Source organism: Ambystoma mexicanum, chromosome 3q, assembly GCF_040938575.1.
Source record: "Ambystoma mexicanum isolate Mex_15411 chromosome 3q, UKY_AmexF1_1, whole genome shotgun sequence".
Taxonomy (NCBI): Eukaryota; Metazoa; Chordata; class Amphibia; order Caudata; family Ambystomatidae; genus Ambystoma; species Ambystoma mexicanum.
In genome coordinates this window covers 1,249,147,183-1,249,156,968 of record NC_090926.1, presented here as the reverse complement: position 1 = coordinate 1,249,156,968, position 9,786 = coordinate 1,249,147,183, and positions in this window count along the sequence as shown.

Below are 9,786 nucleotides of genomic sequence, written 5' to 3'. Positions count from 1 at the left end.
TTCCTCCCTTAAACCTCGCCGAAATATGGCATACTGGGCCTGTTTCTGCCAACCTGCCTCAGCTGCCACCTGTTTGAAAGCGGTGATGTATGTCAGTAGGTCAGAATTCCCCTGACAGATGTCAAGGAGGTCCTCCGAGGCCAAGTAGGTGCTCTCTGTTCGCAGAAAGGTTTGTTGAATCAGGGCGGTAAAGGCATTGTAGTCTTGTAAAACTGGGTCTGGCTGGTTTACTAGAGGGGTAGCCCAAGCCAGGGCATTCCCGGTCATATGGGTGATCATAAACACCACCTTGGCATGGTCTGAGGCAAAGGTCTGAAGGCGAAAGGAAAAATGAAGATTGCATGCGTCCAGGAACTCCTTAACCTTTTTTGGGGAACCATCGAACTTCCCTGATACTAGGGGAAGTGGAGGTAAATCGGTTAAAGGTCTTTCCCTGTCCGTCAGACGCTGTTGAAGGGTGGCGTTAGTTGTCTTAAGGTTCTGCATCTCCAAATTTAGACTTTATACAGCGATTACGAGTTCTTGTATCTGCTGTGGGGTGGCCATCTCTTTTGGGCGTCGCAAACTGTCACCGGGGTCGGTGATATCTTCATCCGACAGTGTAGATTCTGAGATCTCCCCCGACTCCTCACCTTCTTCTTCCTTCCAAGAACCCTTCTTTTCCTTTCTTCGTGACCACACCTTTTTTTTTATGTAGATAGGGACACCCCGGGAGGAAGCCACCGTGCCCCTCAAGAGGGGATGCCAGGGGGCCACTCCCCCGGGATTGACCAGGAGGGGAAAAAGCCCTTAGGGACAAAAAAACCCTGTTTTATCGTTGGATGCCTTGGAGGTGTGGAACCAGGAATCCTTGAAGGGTGAGAGCTGGTGGAAAGTGTCTGGAGGCAACACGTGAGAGTGAACCCACCACCCAGAACACAGGCAGTCCAGTAAGCGGTCCGAGGATCTGGTACACGAGGCTAGAAGTGGAAGTAACAAAACGGTAAGCGAAGGCAGTCCAGGGGAATAGGCCAGAGTCTGGTACACGGAAGGTCTCAGCAAACAATCCAGAAGGTAGGCGGGAGCAAGTCCAATGGACAAGGCAGGGAACAGGCACACGGAAGGAACGGAGCAGAGCGAGGGGAAGTAGGAAACAGAAGGACGGAGCAAGCGGAACAGACAGGAGGAGGAAAAAGCGGTAAGTGAAGATGGGAAGGAGGGAGGGTAAGCAAGTTGGAAGGAGGGCAGAGGAGGCGGGCGAGTGAAACAAAAGCCAAAGGAGCGAGAGAAAGGCAGATAGAACCAGTGGAAGGACGAAGGAAGAACAGCGGGGTGAGCCGGACTGGGCTCGAGGACCCGACCGGCGGGAAAGGAGAGTAACCCAGGAAGATAGCAACAGGTAGCAAGCAACTCAGGGCTAACGGACGAAACCGGAAGCGGTGCGACGCATCCGCGACCCGGAAGTGGCTGGTTAAAACACCGGGCTGCGGAGCGCCCAACCAATGGGAACAGAAGGAAAGTGAAACCAGGAAACAGGGGGCGTGGCCGAAAGCTGCTGGCGGACGGGACTAAGTTCTGCATCGCCAGCGGCTCCATAGACGCCAGGAACTCAGCGGCATGACACTGACAGTCCATTTCTAGTGACCTTACAGTAGTCAATTTCTAGTGTCCTGACAGTAGCCCTTTTCTAGTGACCTGACAGTAGTTCATTTCTAGTGACCTGACAGTAGTTCATTTAATTTCTAGTGACCTTACAGTAGTCCATTTCTAGTGACCTGATAGTAGTCCATTTCTAGTGACCTGACAGTAGTCCATTTCTAGTGTCCTGGCAGTAGTTCATTTCTACTGATCTGACAGTTCATTTCTAGTGACCTGACAGTAGTCCATTTCTAGTGTCCTGACAGTAGCCCATTTCTAGTAACTTGACAGTAGTTAATTTCTACTGACCTGATAGTAGTTAATTTCATTTCTACTGACCTGACAGTAGTCCATTTCTAGTGCCCTGACAATAGTTAATTTCATTTCTAGTGACCTGACAGTAGTCAATTTCTAGTGTCCTGGCAGTAGTTCATTTCTAGTGACCTGACAGTTCATTTATAGTGACCTGACAGTAGTCCATTTCTAGTGTCCTGACAGTAGCCCATTTCTAGTAACTTGACAGTAGTTAATTTCTACTGACCTGACAGTAGTTCATTTCATTTCTACTGACCTGAAAGTAGTCCATTTCATTTCTACTGATCTGACAGTAGTCCATTTCTAGTGCCCTGACAATAGTTAATTTCATTTCTAGTGACCTGACAGTCCATTTCTAGTGACCTGACAGTAGTTTATTTCTAGTGACCTGACAGTAGTCGATTTCTAGTGTCCTGACAGTAGCCCATTTCTAGTGACCTGACAGTAGTTAATTTCTGCTGCCCTGACAGTAGTTAATTTCATTTCTAGTGACCTCACAGTCCATTTCTAGTGTCCTGACAGTAGCCCATTTCTAGTGACCTGACGGTAGTCCATTTCTAGTGTCCTGACAGTAGCCCATTTCTAGTGACCTGACAGTAGTTCATTTCTAGTGTCCTGACAGTAGTCCATTTCTACTGACCTGACAGTAGTCCATTTCTAGTGTCCTGACAGTAGTCCATTTCTAGTGACTTGACAGTAGTTCATTTCTAGTGACCTGACAGTAGTCAATTTCTACTGACCTGACAGTAGACCATTTCTAGTGTCCTAACAGTAGTCCATTTCTAGTGACCTGACAGTAGTTCATTTCTAGTGACCTGACAGTAGTCCATTTCTAGTGTCCTGACAGTAGTTAATTTCTAGTGACCTGACAGTAGCCCATTTCTAGTGAACTGACAGTAGTTCATCTCTAGTGACCTGACAGAAGTCAATTTCTACTTCCTGACAGTAGTCAATTTCTAGTGTCCTGACAGTAGTCCATTTCTAGTGAGCTGACAGTAGTTCATTTCTAGTGTCCTGACAGTAGCCCATTTCTAGTGACTTCACAGTAGTAAATTTCTAGTGACCTGACAGTAGTCCATTTTTACTGACCTGACAGTAGTCCATTTCTATTGTCCTAACAGTAGTCCATTTCTAGTGACCTGACAGCAGTTCATTTCTAGTGACCTAACAGTAGTCCATTTCTAGTGACCTGACAGTAGTCCATTTCTAGTAACCTGACAGTAGTTCATTTCTAGTGAACTGAGAGCAGTTCATTTCTAGTGACCTGACAGTAGTCCATTTCTAGTGACCTGACAGTAGTCCATTTCATGGCTGAGTACTTGCAAAGAGCCTGGTTGAGGAGGCTAAAAATGGGCAATAACAGCTCAGCACCAAGGAGCACATGCAATCCTTCACATGCAAATGTTTGTTATTTGCATTTTAATGCTGTTTAACCTCTTAGGTGCTGAGGACGAGTATGCTCGTCCTGTACATATGACAAATTTACAAACACTACTAATATTACCCAATCGACATTGGTACTCATTTATTGACCTCGGAAAGGATAAAAGGCTAAGTTGGCCTTGCAAGTGCAGAACATTTTCCCTCCTGCTCCCATCCAACCTTCTAATGACGAGGCGAGGTAAAAGTTGTGGTCATTTTGTTACCACCACCAGCACCAATTTACAATCGCTCCCAATAAAAGACTTTAATACAAAACCCTTTACCCATCATACAAATCCCTCCACGGACAAACACTTGACTGCCTCTACAGGCTGCCCCAGACAAACTAACCCTCCAGACGCTTGAGATCAGCTGACAGGAACCTCCAGGCACAGCCAGCCAAACCAACCCGCCAAAACGTGAGACCGTCTGACCTGAACCACCTGGCTCCCCCAGCCAAACCAACCCTCCAGATGCTTGAGATTGGCTGGTCGGAACCTCCAGGCACAGCCAGCCAATCCAACCCTCCAGACGCTGGAGGTCAGCTGACCTGAACCTCCTGGCTCTCCCAGCCAAACCAACCCTCCGAAACTTGAGATCGGCTGACCTGAAGCTCCTGGCTCCCCCAGCCAAACCAACCCTCCAGACGCTTGAGATCGGCTGACCAGAAAACATCCAGGCACAGCCAGCCAAACCAACCCTCTGAAACTTGAGATCAGCTGACCTGAACCACCTGGCTCCCCCAGCCAAACCATCCCTCCAGACACTTCAGATCGGCTGACCGGAATCTCCAGGCACAGCCAGCCAAACCAACTCTCCGAAACTTGAGATCGGCTGACTAGAACCTCCTGCCTCCCCCATCCAAACCAACCCTCCAGATGCTTGGCTTCTGCTGACCGGAAACCTCCAGGCACAGCCAGCCAATCCAACCCTCCAGACGCTGGAGGTCAGCTGACCTTAACCTCCGGGCTCCCCCAGCAAACCAACCCTCCAGACGCTTGAGATCGGTTGACCGGAACATCCGGGCACAGCCAGCCAAACCAACCCTCCGAAACTTGAGATCGGCTGACCTGAACCTCCAGGCTCCCCCAGCCAAACCAACCCTTCAGACGCTTGAGATCCGCTGACCTGAACCTCTAGGTTTCCCCAGCCAAAACAACCCTTCAGATGCTTGGCTTCTGCTGACCGGAAACCTCCAGGCACAGCCAGCCAATCCAACCCTCCAGACGCTGGAGGTCAGCTGACCTTAACCTCCAGGTACCCCCAGCCAAACCAACCCTCCAGATGCTTGAGATCGGCTGACCGGAACCTCCGGCACAGCCTTTCAAACCAACCCTCCGAAACTTGAGATCAGCTGACCTGAACCTCCTGGCTCCCCTAGCCAAACCAACCCTCCAGACGCTTGAGACTGGCTGTCCTGAACCTCCAGGCTCCCCCAGCCAAACCAACCCTTCAGACACTCGAGATCCGCTGACCTGAACCTCTGGGTTTCCCCAACCAAACCAATCCTTCAGACGCTTGAGATCCGCTGACCTGAACCTCCAGGCTCCCCAGCCAAACCAACCCTTCAGACGCTTGAGATCGGCTGTCCTGAACCTCCTGGCTCCCCCAGCCAAACCAACCCTCCAGACGCTGGAGGTCAGCTGACCTGAACTTCCAGGTTCCTTCAGCCAAACCAAACCTCCAGATGCTGGAGGTCAGCTGACCTGAAACTCCAGGCTCAAGACAAACCAGCCCTTCAAACGCTGTAGTTCGGCTCACCTGAATTTCCAGGCTCCACCAGCCAAACCTACTCTCCAGATTCTGGAAATCGGCTGACCTGAGCGTCCAGGCTCCTCCAGTCAAAGCAACCCTCCAAGCGCTTGGGATCGACTGACCTGAACCTCCAGGCTACTCCAGCCAAACCAACTCTCCATAGGCCAGAGATTGGCTGACCTGCACCTTCATGCTCCTTGAGCCAAATCAACCCTCCAGATGCTGGAGATCCGCTGACATGAACCTCCAGGCTCCTCAAGCTAAACCACCCCTCCAGGCTCCTCCAGCCAAACCATCCCTCCAGACTCCTCCAGTCAAACCAAGCCTCCAGATTCTTGAGATCAGCTGAACTCAAACTCTAGACTCCTCAAACCAAATCAACCCTCCAAACATTGGCGGTTGGTTGACCTGAACATCCAGGCTCCTCCAGCCAAACCAACCCTCCAGACACTGGAGATTAGCTGACCTGAAACTCCAGACTCCTCCAGCCAAACCAACCCTCCAGATGCTGGAGGTCCGCAGACCAAAAACACCAGGCTCCTCCAGCCAAACCAACCCTCCAGACGCTTGAGATTGGCTGACTTGAACTTCCAGGCTACTCCAGCCAAACCCTCTAGACGCTTTAGATCGGCTGACCTGAACCTTCAGGCTCCTCCAGCCAAACCAACCTTCCAGATGCTTGAGATTGCCTGACCTGAAACTCCAGGCTCCTCAAGGAAAACCAACCCTCCAGACGCTGGAGGTTGGCTGACCTGAATATCCAGGTACAGCCAGCCAAACCAACCCTCCAGACGCTGGAGGTCAGCTGGCCTAAATGACCAGCCAAACCAAATCTGCAAAAGATGGAGGTCGGCTGACCTGAACCTTCAGGCTCCTCCAGCCAAACCAACCCTCCAGATGCTGTAGATCAGCTGACCTGAAACTCCAGGCTCCTCAAGGAAAACCAACCCTCCAGATGCTGGAGGTTGGATGACCTGAACACCCAGGTACAGCCAGCCAATCCAACCCTCCAGACGCTGGAGGTCAGCTGACCTGAACCTCCTGGCTCCCCCATCCAAACCAACCCTCCAGACGCTTGGCTTCGGCTGACCGGAACCTCAAGGCACAGCCAGCCAATCCAACCCTCCAGACGCTGGAGGTCAGCTGACCTTAACCTCCTGGCTCCCCCAGCCAATCCAACCCTCTGAAACTTGAGATCGGCTGACCTGAACCTCCTGGCTCCATCAGCCAAACCAACCCTCCAGACGCTTGAAATCGGCTGACCGGAACCTCCAGGCACAGCCAGCCAAACCAATCCTCCGAAACTTCAGATCGGCTGACCTGAACCTCCTGGCTCCATCAGCCAAACCAACCCTCCAGACGCTTGAAATCGGCTGACCAGAACCTCCATGCACAGCCAGCCAAACCAACCCTCCGAAACTTGAGATCAGCTGACCTGAACCTCCTGGCGCCCCTAGCCAAATCAACCCTCCAGACGCTTGAGATCGGCTGTCCTGAACCTCCAGGCTCCCCCAGCCAAACCAACCCTTCAGATGCTCGAGATCCGCTGACCTGAACCTCCGGGTTTCCCCAGCCAAACCAACCCTTCAGACGCTTGAGATCCGCTGACCTGAACCTCCAGGCTCCCCAGCCAAACCAACCCTTCAGACGCTTGAGATCGACTGTCCTGAACCTCCAGGCTCCCCCAGCCAAACCAACCCTCCGGACGCTGGAGGTTAGCTGACCTGAACTTCCAGGTTCCTTCAGCCAAACTAAACCTCCAGACGCTGGAGGTCAGCTGACCTGAAACTCCAGGCTCAAGACAAACCAGCCCTTCAGGCGCTGTAGGTCGGGTCACATGAATGTCCAGGCTCTGCCAGCCAAACCTACTCTCCAGATTCTGGAAATCGGCTGACCTGAACGTCCAGGCTCCTCCAGTCAAAGCAACCCTCCAGACGCTAGAGGTTGGCAGACCAAAAACTCCAGGCTCCTCCAGCCAAAACCAACCCTCCAGGCTCTTGAGATCAACTGACCTGAACCTCAAGGCTACTCCAGCCAAACCAACCCTCCAGGCTCTTGAGATCAACTGACCTGAACCTCAAGGCTACTCCAGCCAAACCAACCATCTATAGGTCAGAGATTGGCTGACCTGCACCTTGATGCTCCTCGAGCCAAATCAACCCTCCAGATGCTGGAGATCCGCTGACATGAACCTCCAGGCTCTTCAAGCTAAACCACCCCTCCAGGCTCCTCCAGCCAAACCACCCCTCCAGACTCCTCCAGTCAAACCAAGCCTCCAGATTCTTGAGATCGGCTGAACTCAAACTCTAGACTCCTCAAACCAAATCAACCCTCCAAATGTTGGAAGTTGGTTGACCTGAACATCCAGGCTCCTCCAGCCAAACCAACCCTCCAGACACTGGAGATTAGCTGACCTAAAACTCCAGGCTACTCCGGCCAAACCAACCCTCCAGATGCTGGAGGTCGGCAGACCAAAATCTCCAGGCTCCTCCAGCCAAACCAACCCTCCAGACGCTTGAGGTTGGCTGACTTGAACTTCCAGGCTACTTCAGCCAAACCCTCTAGACGCTTTAGATCGGCTGACCTGAACCTTCAGGCTCCTCCAGCCAAACCAACCCTCCAGATGCTTAAGATCGGCTGACCTGAAACTCCAGGCTCCACTAGCCAAAACCAGCCCCCCAGACAATTGAGATCAGCTGACCTGAAACTCCAGGTTACTCCAGCCAAACCAACTCTGCAGACCTGGAAATCGGGTGACCCGAAACTCCAGGCTCCTCAAGGCAAATCAAATCTCCAGACACTGGAGATCGGGTGACCTGAACCTCCAGGCTCCTCAAGCCAAACTAACTCTCCAGATGCTGGAGATTGGCTGACCTGAACGTCCAGGTGCCTCCAGTCAAAGCAACCCTCCAGACTCCTCCAGCCAAAACCAAGCCCCCAGATTCTTGAGATCGGCTAACCTGAAATTCCAGACTCCTCAAACCAAACCAACCCTCCAAACGTTGGGAGGTTGGTTGACCTGAACATCCAGGCCCCTCCAGTCAAAGCAACCCTCCAGATGCTGGAGATCAGCAGACCAAAAACATCAAGGTCCTCCAGCCAAAGCAACCCTCTAGATGCTTGAGAATGGTTGACCTGAACACCCAGGCTCCTCCAGTCAAAGCAACCCTCCAGATGCTGGAGGTCCTCAGACCCAACACTCCAGGTGCCTCCAGTCAAGGCAACCCTCCAGACGCTGGAGGATGGCAGCCCAAAAACTCCAGGGTCCTCCAGCCAAACCAACCCTCCATAGGCTTGAGATCGGCTGAACTGAACTTTCAGGCTACTTCAGCCAAACCAACCCTCTAGATGCTTTAGATCGGCTGACCTGAACCCTCAGTCTCCTCCAGCTAAACCATCCCTCCAGATGCTTGAGATCAGCTGACCTGAAACTCTAGGCTCCCCAAGGTAAAACAACCCTCCAGGCGCTGGAGGTTGGCTGACCTGAACATCCATGCTCTTCCAGCCAAACCAACTCTAAAGAGGCTGAAGATCAGCTGACCTGAAACTCCAGTCTTCTCCAGCCAAACCAACTCTCCAGATGCTGGAGATCGGCTGACCTGAACAATCAAGCTCCTCCAGTCAAAGCAACCCTCTAGACACTGGAGGTCGGCAGACCAAAAACCCCAGGCTCCTCCAGCCAAACCAACCCTCTAGATGCTTGAGATCAGCTAAGCTGAATGTCCAGGCTCCTCCACTCAAAGCAATCCTTCAGATACTGGAGGTCGGAAGACCAAAAACCTCAGGCTCCTCCAGCCAAACCAACCCTCCAGACTCTTGAGATCGGCTGACCTGATCCTCCAGCCAAACCAACCCTCCAGACTCTTGAGATCGGCTGACCTGATCCTCCAGGCTCCTCCATCCAAACCAACCATCCAGACACTTGAAATCTACTGACATGAACATTCAGGCTCCTGCAGCAAACCAACCCTCCAGACGCTGGAGGTCGGCTGCCCTGAACCTACTCACCATTCACAGATACTAAAACATTTGCTGGTACAACTCTGCATGTCCAGGGCTCACCCTTGGGACACCTTGACAAATCTGCATGCAGAGTCTGATTGGCCTTAATCTCTGCACTGGTGTAAATAGTCTTCCACACAGCATCCAGTAACAAAACCTTCCCCTGGTAACACCCACTGCTCCTACTGTATTAACAAGTAGCCTCTGCTCCCAGCTGGTGGCACACCCAAGTCTTGTGCAACATCACTTCTTGAGATTCTTGGTCACCTCCATCCGATGACCTATTGGGGATACTGTATGTCCCAATAGCAACGTTGCGATTTAAGGCCGTTCTTGAAAGTCCATCGCCATGGTCTTTGCACCCTCTTGCGCTACGAGGCTGCAATATGACGACACCAAGCTCGGTACAAATCCAAACGAATAAATAAAATAAATGACCTCCCGCCCACTATGGGAGTGGCCCGGAGCACATTTGCACAAACTGGGTTAGCCATTTTAAATGCAAGAAGATCAGGAAGAAGCATAGGCCTACCCCCAACACACACATTGGCTTCAAGAATGCCTTTAGTCTCCATCGATTTCAAAGGTCTATGTGCATAGGGGGAGTGGGTGAACAGCATGAGGAACAGAGGATTATGGAGTAGGAGTACAAGTGACAGTGGTTAGCAAACTGTG